This window comes from Phacochoerus africanus, chromosome 1 (assembly GCF_016906955.1).
Source record: "Phacochoerus africanus isolate WHEZ1 chromosome 1, ROS_Pafr_v1, whole genome shotgun sequence".
NCBI classification, from domain to species: Eukaryota; Metazoa; Chordata; class Mammalia; order Artiodactyla; family Suidae; genus Phacochoerus; species Phacochoerus africanus.
The window spans coordinates 185,379,060-185,400,314 of NC_062544.1; the positions used below are offsets into that span (position 1 = coordinate 185,379,060).

Consider the following 21,255-nt stretch of genomic DNA (forward strand, 5'->3'; position numbering starts at 1 on the left):
ATTTCTGCTACAACTCAAGAAAGCCAATTTGGAGAGCATTTATAGTTCTATGAATGCTCTTCCAAAATGACACTTATTTCTACAAAGCAGAGTTATATACCTCAGAAAAAATGTTGAATATAATCTGATTTGTGGATAAGTTAAGAAAGTGAAATGCAGGAAGAAAAGAAAACTATCATCAATAATGGATATTTACATTTGTTTATTCCTTTTGACTTTATACATATTGTTTCATGACTAAGAAAGCCAGACTATTTTTACTTTTATATTTAAAAAGTAGACAATCCATAAGTATTCCTCAAAAAATTATTAATTTTTTTCATTTTATAATCAATGAGTATCCATAGTTTTATTTAGTATTTGGCTTGTGGAAGACAAAACTATTATGAACAACTTTCATTTTTCTGTATTATAAAATGTTTATCCTTTTTCTTCTGTGGAATATTTGGGAAGTTGGATAGATAACATTAAGCCAATATAAAAAAACTGAAATCCTGGCATATAAAATAGTTACACCCAATTTCTATGTGGTTTCAATTTAAGAATTTTATGACAGTTTTCCAACTTTTATGTCAGGACATCAAACTATTTCCAAATTTGAATGTTTGCAGGTCTCTTGTGAGACATAACAACTTAAAGAAGGATGCTTTTATTTTATTGTTATATAATAAAAACTTAGGATGAATGAGTAGATTTTAAAGATTTTTTTGACATTCAAGATGCATTAAAATATGCTTATTGCCATTATGTAGGTGTCTATATAATTGCACTTGCATAAGTGTTTAAATCCATCTCTCAGAGTTATCTTTTTATCAGGGGTATCTTAAAACAAGTATGTGTTAGGTATATTCCCCCTAATTTCACTCTTATTACTAAATATTTTTATAATCTAAGTATAGAATATTTTCATATTACAGTACTTTCCAAGGTAGAATACATAGTATGATAATGTACATAAAGTTATCAAAGAGAAGTGGTGAGTTTTTTATGATTACACTTATAATCATAAAAGTTGACTTTAGTATGTTTAGTAGAGCATGGAATTTAGTTAAATTTCCTTCACTATCAAGCTTAAAAAAAAGGTGTTATCTATAAAAGAATTATTATCATAATTTATTGGAAAATGTCTCTATTTCTATAGTATTTTATAGAGGTCAGTAAAGTTTACACATTTTTAGGATTTTTTAATGTTTATGATTGTTAGTAATATTAAAAGTTGCCATTCTTAATTGTACTATATGATAGATGTATTAGGTGGTTTAAATTCATTCTCTGCCTTCACTAACTGTAGAAGTTGAGAATTATTTTGGAGACAAAAATAGTAAGTTTTAGGTAGGCTTATTCTTGCTTACTGATTTTTAAAAATTCATACTTACCAATGGATAAATGGATAAAAAGTCATGATATATATTTAAAATGAGATATTATTTGAGTTCCCATCGTGGCTCAGCAGTTAAGGAACCCGACTAGCATCCATGAGGATGTGGGTTAGATCCCTGGCCTCATTCAATGGGTTAAGGATCCAGTGTTGCCGTGAGCTGTGGTGTAGGTTGCAGGTGTGTCTCGGATTCTGCATTGCTGTGGCTGTGGCATTGGCTGGTGGCTAGAGCTGCGATTCAACCCCTAGCCTGGGAACCTCCATATACTGCAGATGTGGCCCTAAAAAGACAAAAAAAAAAAAAGAGATATTATTTAGCCATAAAATAAGAGAAAATCCTGCCATTTGCAATGATATGGGTGGAACGTGAAGGCACTGTGCTAAGTTAAATAAGTTACAGCAAGAAAAATACTATATGTTGTCACTTATATGTAGAATCCAAAAACAAAAACAAAAACACATCAATTGATAGAAAAAGAATTCAGATTTGTGGTTACCACATGTGGAGGGTAGAGAGAGGGAGTTGGAGGAAGGTAGTCAAAAATTTCCAACTTCTAGTTATAAGATAGATTAGTACATGAGATGTAACATACATGACGACTACTGTATAATATATAGGAAAGTTGTTAAGAGAGTAGATCCTAAGAATTCTCATCACAAGAATTTTTTTCTTTTTTTTAATTGTATCTATATGAGATAATGGATATTAACTAAACCTATTTCACAATATATGTAAATCAAACCATCATTCTGTACACCTCAAATTTATACAGTGATACATACCAATTATTTCTCAATAAATACTGGGAAAAAAGAATTAGGTTTGCTAACTATAGTAGTACACAATATGAGCTATCAAACACATAATATTTTTCTGTTCAATTTGTGATTTTCTAGGAGCAGGTTCAAATTCATAGACAAAATGTTCATGAAAGCTATTCACATTGTCTCTACTAGGAAGAATATATCCAGGCAAAATATCTTGATATACACTATACATAGAAAGTGTCCCGAAAGAGTGCAGATTCTTGAGATATACACTTCTTTGATTTGGGTGCTAATGTTGTATTTTAAGGGATTTAAATACATTGTATAGCTTTATCACTTTACAGCATTTATTCCCATTTTGTCCTTGGGGGTATTATTTTGTTACCAGCTTTCCACTCGGAGGCTGGACTGTGATATTGGAACAAACACCACCAGTCGTAATGCCATTGGGTATAAGGTTGCATTGTGCTCACCAGCTCTGTTTTAGTGGCTCTCTGAAGACACAAGTTCCTCTATTTGAAATTAATAGCAGGCTATTCGACATTGGTTTCCTTAGAAGTTTCTGAGGCAAGCTGTTATTCTTTTTATCTCTTTAAAAATTTTTTGTTCTTCAATATAACTTTAAATGAAGAACTGGTGTGGTACTTTAATCTCAAAGGACAAACTGTAGCAAGATCAGAACATAAGCTTGGGGGGAAACTTCTGGAAAGACAGAAACATCTGATTCAGGATGAATACATTAAAACTCTTACTAATATGTGCAGTTGAGTGACTTTCCCCCCTTGTTCCCCATTCTACTTAAGTGTTTATAAGTTAAATGGACTGAAATTTAAAATAAAAGTGAAGCTGAAATAGCTACAATAAATTTTTAATTTTTAAAAATCAGCCATGAAAATAGCAGTAATGTTAAGTTTTAATTAGTAGAATATAACAACCTGAGAAATGAAACAATCTAGCTTAAAAGTGGAAGACTCAAACTGCAAATTAATCTAAAGTGGAGGGATTTAGGGATTTATCCATTTAAGAGGCAGTTACAAAACCTCCCAGAAGATGTATTAGAAATGATTCTGCACATGCAGGTGGAGTTATAATTCTTCTAATTAAATAGCCACTGAGTATCAGAGAACAAGAGCCTGAAATAAAAGTGAAGATACACCTATGTACATAGTCATGAACAGATGCCTCACCTGTGCACAAACATGCTTGTAGGTGTGGAGGGGAATTCAAGAATGAAGGGTAATTTGAAAAGTAATGAAATTATTTTAAATGCAAGAGAGGTTTTGTATGAACAGACAATGGTAATGTTTTAGGAATAAATGAATTATCTGCATCTGCCGAAACACACAAAACTCAACTGACACAAGAAATTAATTTGGTTTGCTCTTCGAAAATTCCATTTTGGGGAGTTCTCTTGTGGTACAGTGGGTTAAGAATCTGGTGTTGTCACTGCAGTGGCTTGGGAAGCCTCTGTGGCATAGGTTCACTTCCTGCCCCAGGAGTCTCCACATACCATGGGCAACAGCCAAAAAAAAAAAAAAAATCTATTTTTGGATTTCTGTTTTTAGCATTACAATTTTAATTTCAAAATTTTAAATAAAGACAATTTAATCTGATAATTTAGACTTATTTCCTCAGCAAGATGGTCACAGGGATAAACCTTGTTACCTTCCTCATGTATGGAGTTCCCGCCTAAGCAAGAATCATGAAATCATAATGGGGATCAAAATATAATAGTAAACATAATAAAATCTAGAGTGACAAGGTAGCTAGGTGATCTAACAGAAAAAAAAAATGAGCTTTGATGTCAGAAGCCTGTTTCAAACCACATCTAGTCATTCGACTTTGCCCAATTTAATTCACTCTATCTCTTCATCTAACTAGTAGAGATAATATCTTCTAAGCAAACTTGTTATGAAAACTAAATTAAATGTGTTAACATATATGAACATACATAGTCCAAAGCTAGGAACTTGATAAAGTTTCCTATTTTTTTCTTCATTTCTTTCTTGTCTCTCCTCATCCTTCATTCTCTAGAGATTCATTTTTACTATAGATCAGTTCAAGAGTTCAGGATATCTGTAGGCTGGATCCTGAAGACTGTGAACAGACACTCAAGAACAGATAAAGGGCCACCTCATTCAATCAGGAACAAACAGAAGTTTATATAAGTAAATATTTTTAGTTTTATCCATTCTCAACACTTTGGTACCAAGTCTGGAATACGAAGTTTTATTAATGGTTACACAGTTTAAAGAGATATAAAAATATCCTTGGCCAAAGATTTCTTAGGTATAAATCCTTAACTAAATAAAAAGTGTACTTCATAAGTTTTTTGCCTTTCTGTGAATCTATCACAAAAGTAAAATACAAAATTATTTATCACCATTTATACTCTGCGTTTAAGTCATTAATAAGCCTTAATTGAATGGCAATAAGCTCTTGGTGGCATGATAATCTATCATTTATTTCACATGTTAGACATAAGAAAACCACAAAACTATTATAGTTTCAAATAAGTGATAAGTTCCATTTTTAAATTGTGCTTAAAATTGGCATTTTTAATTTTGTGAATTTTTATTTATTTATTTATTTATTTATACGGCAGCATATGCAGCATATGGAAGTTCCTAGGCCAGGGACTGAATCATAGTGCAGCTGCCAGCCTACAGCATAGCCAATGGCAACAAGAAATCTGAGCCAGATCTTAGACCTACACTGAAGCTTGCAGCAATGCCAGATTTTTAACACACTGAGTGAGGCCAGGGATCAAACCCACATCCTCATAGAGACAACGTCAGGTCCTTAACCCACTAAGCCACCATGGAACTCTTCTACTTTTGTGTATTTTTAAATTTAACTCTTGCAGTCTCACTATAACTTGGCTATTGTAGAGTGCCAAAGAAATAAAATTTTAATTAAATATCTTACATAACTTTCCTTACTTTTTGCTAGTTAACAGTGAGGTAATTTTTTATATAAGCTGCCTTTAATGTGATGTTTTCCCACAGTGAGAAATGTTAACCAATATTCTATAGAAAGAAATGTAATACTATGGATAAGCATATACCCCAATAGTGAATGGGTGTGAGGGGGAAGCTTACTAAATGTGCCTTCTTTAGTATGGGAGTATGTATATTCTAATCATTAAGGGATATGCTCCAAAGCATTGTACATTGGCATTAGTTCTCCCAGAGTTTTTCTAGACCCTTTTCTTGTATATCATTTCAAGCTACTAAAAATATTTAGGATGTCCTTCATAATGTCATAGAATTTCTACAATACTCTAACTGCCAAACCACCTTTAATTTCATCCATGAGGTTTTCTGCATACAATTTTTTTGGGGAGAGGTGTTAAGGATTGTTGTTCAAAACTTTTTAACCAGGAAATAAGCAGTGAAAAGTGAAGCTACTGTGGATTAAACCACACAAATTGTGAAATTATAATAAGTCATTGTTCTGTGGCATGTTGTTAAACAAGAGATAACTTTGACTATTTACCAATAATATTTGAAAAATACTTTAATATGTAGCTGTAATCTTTTTTCATGTTGAACTAATTTTTATATTCTTTTGTTACATTACCAAATACTTTTGTTCATTTTACCACAATCATCTTTTATTCTCTTGTTTTCCTTCCTCATGAAATGAAAAATTCTCAGTTCTTAAATCACCAAAGATTGAAGATTGATTTTGATTTTTCATCATCTTAGTATTTTCCACGTGTGGATATCTGATTATGTTTATATCTAGAGCAGGTTCACAACGAGAGAATTTATATATGATAAACTAATATTTTTAAAAGTCAAAACTACTTTACAAGATAAAGATTTTTGAACCTTAGCCACATTGAAAAGTTGGTTGAGAGCTATTCTGTTTAAACCATAATTGATCCACCATTTAGATTCACTTAATCTCTTCCTAGTCCAAAAACTGAAGACAAAAAAGTTAAGATGTTGATATAAATTCTAGGCCCAAGATGGGCCTACTCCTGCCTGGGGTGCTACATCAGCAAATGTAAACTTGGATTAAGTTCTGTGCTCTTGTTAAGGCTCCATTTTACCAGAAAAACAGTATAATTGACACTTGAACAACATGGTTTTGAACCATGCAGGTCAATAATAAGATTTTTCTCAATAATAAATACTACAGTACTACAGATCTTCTATTGTTTGAATCTAAGACTGTGGAACCAGGTACACATAGGGCCAACTATAAATTATACCAGATTTTCAACTTCAGAGGAAGGTGGGTGCCCCTAACTCTAGCATTGTTCAAGGGTCAATGAGTACATTTAGGTTGCCATCCCTAAACATCCAGTCAACTCTGAGTTCTGTACTTACTATCTTATTCCTTGATCTTTTAAAATAAGGCCATATATGCAATCCCAGTCAATTATGGCCTATCTCCTTCTTATTCCTTATAAAGTCTATAAAACCTGCTCTTGCCCAAGCCCTCAGGAAAAATGCTCCACTGCTTGTGAAGCACTGTATTTCCATAGTCCATAGATTATTTTCCCTTGAATAAAGTACTCTAAACTCATTTCTAAATTGTTATTTTTTGTCATTTGACAACAATGAACATGAATCTGTGCTTTAAACACATTTTCTGTATAAGTTCCACATAAGAAAGTGCAATTGTAAAGATGAAGTTCAATTTCATACTTAGAAGTTAATCATTTTTCTCACTTTAATATTACTTATTCATTACATATAAATGATCTCCATTGTACTAATGGTAGAAGAAAACGTAATTAATTAGGGAAAGATATAAACCATCCAATATAGCCCTATATAATAATTTAGACAGAGATCAAAAAATTATCTTAATTTACACATAGTCTATTATAAACTTGGGTAACTACTAGAATTATCTGAACCTCAAGTCGATAGAGAAGATAAGATTAGGACTTGTATATCTTTTAATTTTAATTATTTTTATAATCGGTAGCTTTCTTTAACTTCCACAATGGTTACTTTGTAATAATACCCCTTATATTACAAGGTCTGAGTAATTTATTTTCTAATAACTCAAATTGATAAGTACATAGAGCCTTGTTAATAGATTTTTGGTACTAACTTGAAAATGAAATCTGAGATTGCAAAGTCTAGTGTTATAAATAGAATTAGTTTGAAGACTCTACAAAATAACATTTTCTGGTTTATGTTATTTCTCCCTCAGTCTTTATTTCAGGGTTCATTAATATGATTCAAAAGTCTTTACGAATACATTTTATGAAACATTCATTTCCCAGAGGTTGTCTTTTCTTAAGTAGAAAGGAAGAGAAAACAAAAATCCAAAAATAAACAATAAAATAAACTCAAATGCACTTTCAGAGCTTTAGAGATTTAGGATAACAGAGAAGGAAACTTTATTTCTACTATAATTTTAATATTTATAACAACTTTTGCCCTTATGATGTTAATCTTTACTTTCTTTAGCTCACTTAACATTTAATGGAAATCCTAAATGTGCAAACTGAGCCCTGCCCAGCCTGAGACAACCTTGAGAAAAGAGCCAGGATAGCAGAAACGCAGTGAGTCCCTTGAGAGCCCCATTCTCCAATCCTTATTGGCCTAATCCAGAGAACCAGCTCTCACTTCAGTGTCCTGTATTTTATTCTGTTCTTCCTACCAACCTGTGGGAAGTCACTGAACTTCCCTCTGACACCTTTCTCCACTTTTGCTTTCTCCACCTTTCTCCACTCAAGCTTTGCTCCTACTGGCTACTTCGCATTCTGTACAGGCCTTAGACTTCCAGTTAAGGATATCAGATTTAGAACAAATAAAACAAAACAGAACACCAAGTTAAATGTGAATTTTAGCTAAACAAGTCATTTTTTTTAGTATTAAATATGCCTTATGCAGATTTATGAGACATACTTACACTAAAAAAAAGTATTTGTTGTTCAGCTGACCTAAATATTATATAACAGATTAACTGGGTATCCTGTTCTTTATCTGTCAACCCTACCTGCAGTATGCGTCTGGAAATATGTTAGGCATTTTACATGTAGGTTTTAAAATTTCTGTGATAGCCAAGAGATAGGTATTAGCACTCCCATATTAAAGATAAGGAAACTAAGGGCAAAAAAGCTTCAATTATTTGCTCTTTCCCTTTCCCAATGGTACATAAAAACTCTAATATATAGATGGAGTAAACTACAGAACATATGTACCTGGCTTCCTCTGTCAGACCACAAGGTTCAAATTGGAGCTCTGGTTTTTACTAATACCTGTGGAATGTTAAGCAAACCCTTCTAACCAAAGGGTTTGCATTTAGATGCATTGTTTTCTAAAAAAGGAAATAAAGCTCTTTAAGCTTCAGTATCCTTGTCACCACCTGTTGGTGATGATCATATTTCCTTAGAAAGCTGTCTATCCAAATGAAAGTGAAATCCTAGGCAGAGAATGAGCCTATGTTAGCAGTTGATAAATTTTAACTGATGTTATTATTAATATGAATAATGCTATAGGCTTAAAATTGTTCATCCAAATAGTACTTGGTCAGTACTTTCTAAGGAATGATATTCAGACCACAGGAATAGCCTAAATTATTATTATGTGTAGGTCATATGTGAGATATATTCTTTCAAGGCTCAGTTATTTGTATTATAACCGCAATAGTTTTAACAAATTAATTTTCCTAACAGATTTTGCCTAAAACTTCCCTGAATGTTAAAGAACACATAGAAGGCACCACATAATATGTTTTGTGTCTCAGCATCCATATTTTGCCATTATTAACAGGAGCTTGCATAGCAGAGCTTATTCCCACCCTCCACCCCTACATAGCTGCTTGTCTAGCTGTTAATCTGTGTCCTCTCTGCTCTGTTGTAAAGTTGCTTATTTCCTGTCTTCACTCTCAGAAAACTGCTGCTTCTGATTTGTCTCTCATCTTAAAAAATAAAAAAATAAATCTTTCAGAATTTAGGACACATTATAAGTCCACAGGTTTCAAATGATGAAATATAACCTTTTGTGTGCAGTAAGTATCAAAGAACTATTTCTGACAGCTTTTTCTGATCAGAATATTTGGGCAGTGGTTTTGTTTATTTGCCCTTTTCTTTCCATCTCTTGATTCCTTTAGTTTGTGCTCTGCAAAATCCAAGTTACTGATAGCCTGATTTCTAACCAAAGGGTTTGCATTTAGATGCATTTTTTTTCTAAAAAAGAAAATAAATAAGTGAATAAAAATTAGATAGAGGATTATGATGCTGACACAAAACCAAATTAGTCACATTAATCACTATACCATTCCCATCAGCACACAAACATGTTGCAATATCTCCCATAAAAAAGCAAAAACAATAATAAAAAATTTCTGCTGTCTCATACCCATATTCCCTGTTTCCTCTGTTTCACTTAAGAGTAAAGCTCTTTGAAAAAGATGACTCAAACTGCTATTTCTAGTTATTTTCCTCCCATTTTCTTTTGAATTTCCATTAAGGTTTTAAGTTCCTATTATTCCTCAAAACATCAGATATCTTTGCCACCAATAACTTCCCCAGTTCCAAACCCCCAGACCTTTATATAAATTTTCACATAGTTTTCCTTATACTTATCCTATATTTTTCACAGATAAATACTCTCTCCTTGAAATGCTTTCTTCATTTGGTTTTAGGGAGATAGCTTGTTCTCCCAGGTGCCCTTCCAACTCACTGGCTACTTATTTTCTCTTCTGGTTACTCTTCCTTCTCCAAATCTCTGACCTTGAAGAGCTCAGACATCTGCTCTACCTTCAGCCTCCTAAATGATAGAATCCTGTCTCGTGGCTTTAAATACCATCTTCATGTTGTTAGATATCAAATCTATATCTCTACCTTCCACCTCTCCCTTGAATTTCAGACTTCAGTGTCAGAGTCGCTATTTTATTGCTCCAAGTGAAATTTAAAATGTTGGTAACAGAACTTTTGATTACCCAATCTCAACCACATCCTCCCATAGTCATCCCTATCTCAGAAAATGGTACCTCGTATATTCTGGTGGCTCGGGTCAAGAACCTTTGTGCATCCCTGTCTCCACTTGCTCTCTCATGTACCACATCCAACCTATCAGCAAATCCTGTCAGATCTTCTTTTAAAGTATGAGTCTGACCATTCCTTTCCACTCATAAACCTACACCAATACCCCACCTGGAGTGCTATATAGTTCCCTAGCTCCTCTCTCTGCTTCACCCTTATTTACATACCAGTCAGAGAGATGCTTACAAAGTTTGAGTCAAATTATGTCACTCAATTGCCGCAAATGTTCCATCGTTTATCCTTTCACTCAGAGTAGTTTCCAGAAAACATATCTAAGCTCCAAATCCTATATATCTTGACCCTCTGTACTTCTCTGACTTTACCTTTTACCACTTAACCCTCATATACACTAGCTTTCTTGCTGTTCCTGCAGCATCCTAAATATTTCAGTCTTAGGATAAGTCTTTTCTGCTTTCTCTTCTGAGAAAACTTTTTCCCAGGATATCCACATGACTAACCATCATTTTGCTCTAATATAACTTTGTGAGAGGCTTTTTATGACAACTACAAATAACGTCTTATTCCACTCATGTCATGCTCTGTGCCCCTAACTATGCTGAATATTTTCTCAGAGTTTTCATCACTATAAGACATATTATATTTTTATTTGTTTTTTCCTACTATTAAATTGTAAGGCCCCTGAGGTAGAAAAATACCTCTGCGATTTTTTTCCCACCACTGTTTTCCTTTCTTTCTTTTTCTTTCTCTTTCTTTCTTTCTTTCTTTCTTTCTTTCTTTCTTTCTTTCTTTCTTTCTTTCTTTCTTTCTTTCTTTCTTTCTTTCTTTCTCTTTCTTTCCTTCTTTGGGGATATTTTGATTGCTGCTGTATCCCCATCACCTTGGTAACATGGTGCATATAGACTTTCAAATACATTTGTTGAAATGACTAAATGGGAGAATGAATAAACAAATCACCATAATCCATGATCTGTCTATACAAAAAAGTTTAACTTGTAATTAGCAAGTGCTCTATAAAAGATGTAGATTTTTATTTTCAGGAGTTGATAAAATGTGTAATTTTTCCTACTTCCAGAAACATTATTAAACCAGGAAAAGCTTGATTGGCATTATGGTTTTTAAGAAAAACATGAAATTCTAACACTTGTGATATCACTGGATTATTATTTGGTTTGTAATGGCTTATCAGATAAAATATATTTTGTAATTAATATTTTGACTCTAGTCATAAAACAAATATTATTTTGATATCACTCCATAGAGAATGACCAACTAAAAGTAATCCAGTTTAATTTGTTTAAGATAAAGAGACACTTGCCTTTACATAACAGAGGTTTGTGGACAAGTTAATATTCACATTTCACATATAGTAAATCTATAGATTATCTCCACAGGTTAATAGTACCGTATATCATGTTAATGTGAAGGTGTCCAGGAGAGATATTAGCATAGAGAAAATTAAAAAGAGTGGAGGTATGCTTTTTTTTGTACTCTGATCTAATCTTGGGTGTTATTGCCTGGGAAGTAAAATCAGAACAAGAACAACTTCTTGGAACTCATCAATCTAACCAAACACCTTTTTAATCATATCTGACTGTGGAATAGTTGGAAAAGTATAGTATTTTAAGCAGCAAAATATTTAAAGTCACATTTTACCTATTGCATTAACTTATTCAGTGAAATGTGAAGTTACTATTTTGCATCCGGCAAGTCATTTGAAGTATTGCATTTATGTTTATTTTTGAAAATATGACTTTTAAAAAAATAATTAATGGATTAATTCTAATTTAAGATTTGAATTTGAGATTTATAAGTGGACCGAATGTGGTTAATTTTTCCAAATATAGAAAAACTTTGGGAAAATGTAGAGAACCATTCACATTAAGCTATTTCCAAGTAAATTGATCCTATAAATATGATTTTCTATGTTTTAATGAGCCCCCCTTAAAATACTTAGTTTTCCCCTACTTCACCATGATAAAACATCTCAAAATAGTCAAACATATTTTAGTTTTATAGCTATCTTCATAGATGTAGTAGCCTTTTGGGAGATCTGATTTCTCATTCTCACTCCACTGTCAATGATGGTAAAATATTGCTGCACTCTGAAATGGTTTTGCAAGTGATCTTATGTAAATTTTAAATCAGTCCATAATGTAATTCTTCCATTTTAAATAAATTACGCTAATGTATATTCACCTACATTTATATTCTATTTGTTAGACTGAGGTACTTTACAGGAACACTGCAGCTAACATTTATTGTTTTATTCCTCACTAATTCCTCACTTAATTCCTAAGGGGGAGAAAAAGATTTGAAGCCACAGAACAATGAGGCTATTAGGAGCACAATAAACTAAATCTCAGGGGATTTGAACCTTGACCCTTTTGTAAAGTCATCAAAATGTTCCAGTTAGGTTACTTGTGATAATGTACCACAAATAATTATAGAATCGGAGGGTAAGGACTCTCTTCCTCACTCTGGAAACCACATGAACTATTATCTGTCAGAAAATCTAATTATAAGCCTGATAATAATTGGGCTAGATGGCCAGATGACAGTCTTTCACAAACTTAAACTTATGTCTACATGTCACGATGTCTAATATTAGTCTGTTCTCTGCCCTTACCTTGGTAACACTAACCAGGCAAGTATCAGCATGCTAACATGTTAAAATTATAAGTTTGCAACCAAATGTATTTCCTAAGAGTATTTAATGACTGCTTTCAATAATTCATGGTGAAGGCAGACTGGTGAATGGATAATAGAAGGAAATGAAAGTTAATAGTCTTGAGTCATAGTTAATCTTTGTTCTGTCACCTATTAGCTCCAATTCACTTTTCTTCTATGGGCCACACTCTTCCCATCAGAAAATGTTAGACAGTGTCATCATTTCAGCAAATTTTCATTCTAATAATAGCATCTACATACTTCATACCTTGTCAGTATAATGATACTATTCACTTTAAAACTATCTTTAACTGCTACCTTTTTGATATATTTAAGACATCTCTTCTTAAGAGGTATGTTGTAGTTAAGTTTTAGAATATTTATTTTAAGTTGAAAATATAATAAAAATAAGAAGTATACTTTAAAAATTAATTTCTCGGTGAAGGGATTTACACAAATGCTATAAAATGAGAACAGGAATATGCTGAATTCCTACACAGAGACAGAATGTGGGAGCACTGTTTCTCCACTTGTATTTTATTTAGCTTTTCTTCAGTTTTTCCACTGCCTTTTGAAAACATAAAATCATTCTAGAAAATGAAAAAAAAATCAACTCATTTGAAAAATAAGTGGGGTTGAAATGTTATTTTAATCACTTTATTTCTTGTGTTGTATATAAGTAAACACAATAGAAATATACATAAGTAATATTAAATCAGCTTCATGTAATTAATATTAGAAAATACATTATTATTAAGATCCTTCCTATTAATATAATGAAGTTATGATAGTGCACATGAAAACACCCATCATGTATGTTTGGAATATAGCAATAAAGTTCACTGCTTTAGAAATCTGGCAAATCTGTAATTTCTGATGATTTCAGTGACAATTTAGCACACAGAAGTATGCCTATTTTAAATTCTCCCAATTACTCCAAAAAATTTTGTGTACTAAAGAATTATGGCTTAGCATTTCATTTACTCTCACCTACTTTCCAGTAAAAACAATAGGAACTCTTATCTATTTTTTGCAGATCAGTGAACCAGGGGACTGAAAGTTTAGTAATATATTTTTGCTCCTTCTTAATAAATTTTCCCTTCTGTGATAAAGTTCCTTATACTGCAAGGGAATAAATGGTAAATAAATAAAATACATGAGAATAGAAGCAGGTATACTGCTCTCAAGTTACTATAAGAATACTCTGTTAAATGACTTCTTGGTTTCATGATGTCAGAATAGGACAAAATAAAAGTGACTGGTGTCATATCATTTATTTCTGGCAAAACAGAGTTAGGAAACATTAACAAATTCAGAAGGGCTCTGAATAAATGAATTCTCACCAAAAAAACGAAAGTAAGTTAATTGCTTCAGTTTCGCAGTTAACCTTTATTTGTTTGAAAACTTGATTAATGTTGAGTCAGGAAGTGAAACAATTGTACATTTTTTGGGAGGAAGCCAAATTTAATCTTAGATAAGAATAGGTTGAAATAGTTTATGCCTGGTAGGGGAAAAACTGACTTTTTTTTTAATAGAAAGGAGGAAAGCAATTCCCTGTCAATGATAAGGTTTATTTCAACGTGTCAATAAGGGAGGTATATTTATATCTCCATTTTTCAGATAAGAAAAAACAGCAGGGAATTTTAAGCAACTTGCCTAAGGTTTTGTTATATATAAAGGATCCTTGAAATATTAACACTGGCATTGAGGTTCTCACTTACGATGGCAAAGACTATGTAACTGCACTGAGAATGCTTCCCCTTAAAGTTGTATACTGGAGGAGCCAGAAAGGACATGGTTAACAAAAGAGGCTCTTCAACAGCAGGAGGCAACTGGAGGGATCCCAGAATAACCATCTTCCTCTAACTGACTTTATGCTACTAATTGTATTTTGGCTTATTTTCCTTCTTTAGCTGTTCTGGTCTATCTGACAAATCAAGTTTGATTTCACAATTTCCTGTATCACTGAGGCAGTGCTGAAAATATGTCATTAAGTGCTGGCTAATTTAATCTATTGGTCATCAAGTTTTGATTGGATGAAAAATTGGTGGATATATATGTTATACTTATATTTCAACATCTATTATTAGAAGATATTGGATGTAATGCACAAATGGACCTGCTATTTGGGATATGGGTTTAAATTCATTTTTAGAGATGGGAAAAGCAGGAGCAAAGTACATATAGGTGATAATTCCAATTAGCAAAGGTATAGATTATATTGTGGCGTCTATTTTATAAGGAATCTCAAACACTGCAGCTAAAGATACCAAATTTAAAAACGCAGTGGTTTTTTGTTTTTTTTTTTTTGTCTTTGTTTTGCTATTTCTTTGGGCCGCTCCCGCGGCATATGGAGGTTCCCAGGCTAGGGGTCGAATCGGAGCTGTAGCCACCGGCCTACGCCAGAGCCACAGCAACACAGGATCCAAGCCGCGTCTGCAACCTACACCACAGCTCACGGCAACGCCGGATCGTTAACCCACTGAGCAAGGGCAGGGACCGAACCCGCAACCTCATGGTTCCTAGTCGGATTCGCTAACCACTGCGCCACGACGGGAACTCCAAAAAACGCAGTGGTTTTAAGGGTAATGTTTTCTTTATTTTTGCCAAGAAGTCAAATTAAAAAGGTTTTTTTAAATATATTTAGGAAATTGATAAGATCTTTTAAAGTAATTGAAAAAATGAATTTCATGGAACTGAATGAGAATTATAAATGTTAAGAGTCTTAAAACACAAAAGTGGGGAGGAGTTGTGTTTCCATCTTCATCCATAATGGAGTGATTGAAACTGGATTAATGCTCCCATCATAAACAATGTACCCCAAACAAACAAACAAACAGAACAAAGCCAAAAGCTTCAGAAACTGGATAATGGGCATTGCAGGTCTATGATGTTTGAGAGAAGGGGAACTTCAAGTTAAGTCCATGTTTACTGTGGTTACTCACATGAGGATAATTTGTTGTCCAAGATGTGGCAAGCTTGAGTCTAAGCAGAAGACAGTAGCAAGGGCAGAAATAAGGGTTCTGGGATATAGAAGAAGCTGGACTACACGGGACACATTTCCCAGAAGATTTCGACTGAGGCCTGGGCTGAATGTATGGAGAGTGAGAGTATGAGAGGCTGAACAGAGACAAGATATTGTAGGGCTGAGAGCAGGAGAGAGGGGAACACTGGAGAGTGAATAACTATAATAAAGTTGTCAACACTTTGTTTATATCTCATTAATACTTTGTCCAGTTGAGTGGAAACCTATAACTAAGGAGTAAGGAGTACAATGAGACCCAGTCTATCTCCAGCCTAACAGATACTTAAGCCAATTGTAACATCCTCAGTGAAAAGTCCTTCAAATTTAGAGGGTCTATAAAATATCCTTGACCTTTCATGGGTTCACTCTAACAAAATACAAAACCAGCTTATCCATATTTGTGATGAATTCAAGTCTATATCATCCCTTAATTGAACTGCTTAGTAAAATTAAACCAAACAAACATTTCTTGGTGGAAGCATACATTCTTCAGAGGAGGCTAAAATAATAAATAATTTCTACTCATATCATCCACAAACTCTAGTACAAATTTGAAAATTACTAGACATGCAAAGAAACAGGAAACAGAAAATGAACTCATGAACCAGATATTGAATGAACAAACAAAGCCTTAAGGCAGCTATTTTAACACTGTTTTTTTTTTTTTTTTTCCTTTGGTATGCCCATAGTATGTGGAAATTCTGGGAATTCTGGGGCCAGGGATTGAACCCATGCCATAGCAGTGACCCAGACAACAGCGTTGGATTCTTAACCTGCTGAGCCACCAAGTAATCCCTTTAGAGCAGCTATTTTGAACATGTTCAAAAACGTAAATAATATCTTTGATTAGAAAACAGGGAGGAACTCAGCAAACTAATGAAACTACTGAAAAAAGTTAGATCTGAAAGAGAACACATGAAATAAAAAATTCACTGGATGATTTCAACCACAGATTGGAAAAGATAAACATGTCAATGAACTTGCAGAGCAATCATTTAAAAAATGTATCTAATTTGAAAAACAGAAGCGACACTGAAGGAAAAGGAACAAAATCTTAGTGACCTGTAGAACGATATTCAATAGTGTATGTATAATTGGAGTTCCAGAAGGAGATGAGAGTGAGAATGAGGCAGAAAGAATATTTGATGTAATACTGACATAAAATTTCTCAAATGTGACAGTAAAAATCACCAAGCAGAATCTTAGTGAACTTTAGACCCAAACCAACCAACCAACAACAACAACAAAAAAAACCCAGACAAAGAAATCATACTTGAAAACAAATGGACCAACAATTGAAACCAAAGATAAACAGACAACTTTGAAATCAAATAGAGGAAAAAAATTTAATTGTGTACAGGGGACCATCATATGAATAAATGCTCACTTCACATAAGAATTAAAGAGAGAAGAAGATAATGCAACACATCTTTGATGAAAGAAAAAAAAAGATTAAGTCAGATTTCTAGCTCTTAAAAATATCATTCAGTTGAAGTAAAATGAAAGTGTTTTCAGATTAAAAAAAAAAGAGCTGAGGAGTTCTTAGCTATGGCTCAGTGGTTACAGAATCCAACTGGTATCCATGATGATGTGGGGTCGATCCCTAGCCTTTCTCAGTGGGTTAAGGAACCGGTATTGCCATGAGCTGCAGCATAAGGCAATACAGCTTTGCTGTGACTGTGGTGAAGGCTGGCAGCTATGGCTCTGATTTGACCCTCAGCCTGGGAGCCTCCATATGCCATGGGTGTGGACCTAAAAAAAAAAAAAAAGAGCCGAGAGAATTTGTAACTAGCCAACTTGCACAATGAGTTATTCTAAATGATGTTCTTCAGCACAATAGGAAATGATGCCAGATGAAAACTAGAGTTCACAGGAAAAAGTAAAGAAAAGAACACTGGAAGTGGTATATGGGTAAACATAAAAGACTACCTTTTCCTTTATGAATATATGTTAATACAATTGGTTGTTTAAAGTAAATAATTCTTTGAGGGATTTTACATTATATAGTATAAACACATGACAACAACATAAAAAACATGAGGAGAATACAGGAAAACTATATTGTTAGTTTCTTACATTTGTGAAGTAATAAGACTAAAATGGGAACTGGGCAGCATGAATGAATTATTTAGAAAGTGGGAAACATCATCGCTTCTCGGCCCTTTGGCTAAGATCAAGTGTAGAAAGTGGGAAACATCAGTTACAAGGTGCAAAATGGTTTGTTATTAACTCTAAGTAGATAGTTATGTTAAAGGAAAAATTGTTAGTGTTGAAGCAAACACTGGGGAAAAAATTAAGGGCAAACTAAAATATCTATATAAAAAATAAAACATTAAATTGATGCAGATAAAAGCTGCACAGGAGCAATAAGAAGGATGGATTAAAAACAGCAAGATGGTAGACTTAAACAAAACATTGAGAATTACATTAAATGTCAAAGGGATTCATCACACCAACTGTAAGAAAGGATTTTTTAAAATACAGGTGGATTGGAATAAAAAGATAGAACAAAATATATTATCCAAACATAAGCATGGGAAATTTGATGTGTCTATCTTAAAATAAGGTAAAGCCAACTTCAGGACAAAGAGAGACATATCATAAACAAAACAGTCAGTCAGGAATATATAATCTTAAAAGTTCATGGAATTAATAGTATAAATTTAAAAATTAAAAGGAAAAATAGAAGCACTAAACAGAGAAATAAAGCCACAATATAACTGAAGATATTAATACCCTTCTCTCAGTATTTAAAACAAATAGACAAAAATATTAGTAAGAATATTAGAAGACCTAATAATTAATTTAGAGAACACACCATACCAAATAATTGAAGAACACACATGCTTTCCAAGGGCACATAAAATAATCACCTATATGGATCATATGCTGGGTTATAAAATAATTCTCAATATATTTCAAAGGGGAAAATCTTAGAGTATAGTCTCTAATCAGAACTGAATTAACTTAGAAATCTACAGCAAGATATCTGGAAATCATTCAAGTATTTGCAAGTTAAAATAAAAACAACTAAACAACCCATTGACAAAATAAAAAATCACAAAAAATTTCAAAATTATTTTCAACTTAATCATACTGAGAAATACAATAGATACTAAACTTATCATTTAAGAAGAATAAGTCATTAAAACATTTTAGGAACCATGAACCAAAACCTCATTTTCTTGAATAATAATTATCACTCTTAGTTGTATTATTTTTACTTTCCTAATATGTCATTTTGGAGTTATATGGAAGTAAAAACCTGTAGTTTCTTATTCTTGGCATTATTGACATTTGGGATGAAGAACTCATTTTTGTGGGGGTTGCCCTATGCACTGGAAAATGTTTAGCAGAATCTTTGACCTCTACTTTGCTAATAGCAATCCCCTTAACCCAGCTCCTTGTAGTGACACTCAAAAATAAATCCAGGGAGTTCCCACATGGCTCAATGGCAAGGTACCTGACTAGTATCCATGAAGATGTTGGGTTCGATCCCTGGCCTTACTCAGTGGGTTAAGGATCCAGCATTGCCACGAGCTGTGGTGTAGGTCACACATGCAGCTCAGATCCCGCATTGCTGTGGCTGTGGCTGGCAACTGCAGCTCCAATTCAGTCCTTAGCTAGGGAATCTCCATATGCCACAGAGGCAGTCCTAAAAAAGAAAAAGCAAACAAAAAACTAACTCCAGACATTGTTAAATGTCCCTGGTAGAGGGAGTGAGGAGGAGCCAAGAGGAAGAATCTCCCTGGATTGAGAACCACAGTCAGAGCATCATGTTTGTGATCAAATGTGGGTAGATTTCCGAATCTAACACTTAAACCAACTGTGTTTCCGTGGAGTTCACTTAATCTTTCTAGCTGTTATATTTATTCATAGGTATATTTTGAAAAAAGATAATGTACACGAGGAGATTAACATTGTTTGTCATAAAGTCGACTTTCAATGCATATGGTGTGTTATTATTATCTGTATTCAACCGTACAAATATGGAATCTAAAGAAATTTACCAACTAAAATGGCATATTGTTATGGCTGAACTACTTTACAAAACTTACTTTAATTTGTATGGTTTATAATCTTGTTTATATGAATTTATCATGATAATTAAAATGTGTCAACTTTCACTTATTTCCTATTAAAATATGCTAAGCATAGAAGCAGATTAGGCTTACACTATTGTTCTATTAAGTGTCAAGGAGTCTTTTCTTTGATCTGTTGTATCTGTGGCCGTAAACATGACATTTACCACATCTGCTTCAGTGTTCTCCATTGTGACAGGAGAAAATCTAATTTCCTTGATGATTTAAACATTAAAAATATGAAATTATTTAAAAATTACAGGTATCAATAATTTTAAGAAATATTTATCCTTAAATTATTTACAATTTCTAGGGTTGGAAGAAAGAATTAAAGATGTACTCAAATAATTTAATATGGATATAGCCTTTAGGAAGGATGAAATATAAGTTATTCCAATGCAGCTCTAGAAATAGAATGATCCTTCTTAAGCAGAGGTTTAGGCTGATGTTGAGAAGATAAAAGTTACTGCACAACTACAGATAATATATTAGCCTAGATATCTTGCGGAAAAAAGTATTCTTTACTCATATGACCATTTACTTGTTCTCATTTCAATCATTAACCAAATATTTGTTAACTGTGATATATACCAATGTCGGTACTTTAATGAATATTAAAAAAAAAGCTTCTCTTTTAAGAAGCTATTTTTGAATTTAGTTTTGGAGGTTCAGAAAACAGTGAAAAACAACATATAAACAAGTGACAGTCAATGACTTCTGTAAGAGTGAAACAGAAAGAGGTCTGAAGCAATTACAATTATAGGAATTAAAGATTGTGCTATATGAAACATATAGTTGGTGAAAGGCTTAACAAAATAGTAGGGCTTATGTCATTAAAAGGAGAGAGGTAAATGTTCTAAACAGGGTACCATGAAAGAACAAGGCTCTAAAGTGTAGTTAAGCTTGAAGTCTTTGGTATTCATGAGATAACTCAACTCATCTACCAAGCAGCCAGGTTTCGAGGAATATGGGTTGCAGCAGGGTTATAGGTGCCTCTTAATGCCAGATGGAAGAGTCAGCTTTATACACAGTGAATAAATATAAAAAAAAATTGAGAATTATGTCATACAAGTACTTTATAGAGAGATACACAGAGTAACATGTAGTAAAATGAATTCCAAATGGAGGATGGCAAAAAAAACCCAGAAAGCAATATCATTCTCAACATTGTTTTCAATTATAAAGACAGGATGATAGATTGGACTAGTGCATCACTCACTTTGTGAGTTTCTGTTAGTACTTTTAAAAAAGAGATGCTCAAACTTCTGTTTTTTCTATTATTCTTATTGATACATATTATTCCAATGCATAAAATTCAATCTTGTGAACACAGTTAAAAATTATTTTGGCAAAC

General features: G+C 33.1%; 1 protein-coding gene across 1 annotated transcript in view; it reads right to left on the reverse strand.

The window, feature by feature from the left end:
- Positions 1 to 21,255, reverse strand: part of BCHE (butyrylcholinesterase) — a 59,983-nt gene that overhangs the window by 31,870 nt on the left and 6,858 nt on the right. The window lies entirely within an intron of this gene.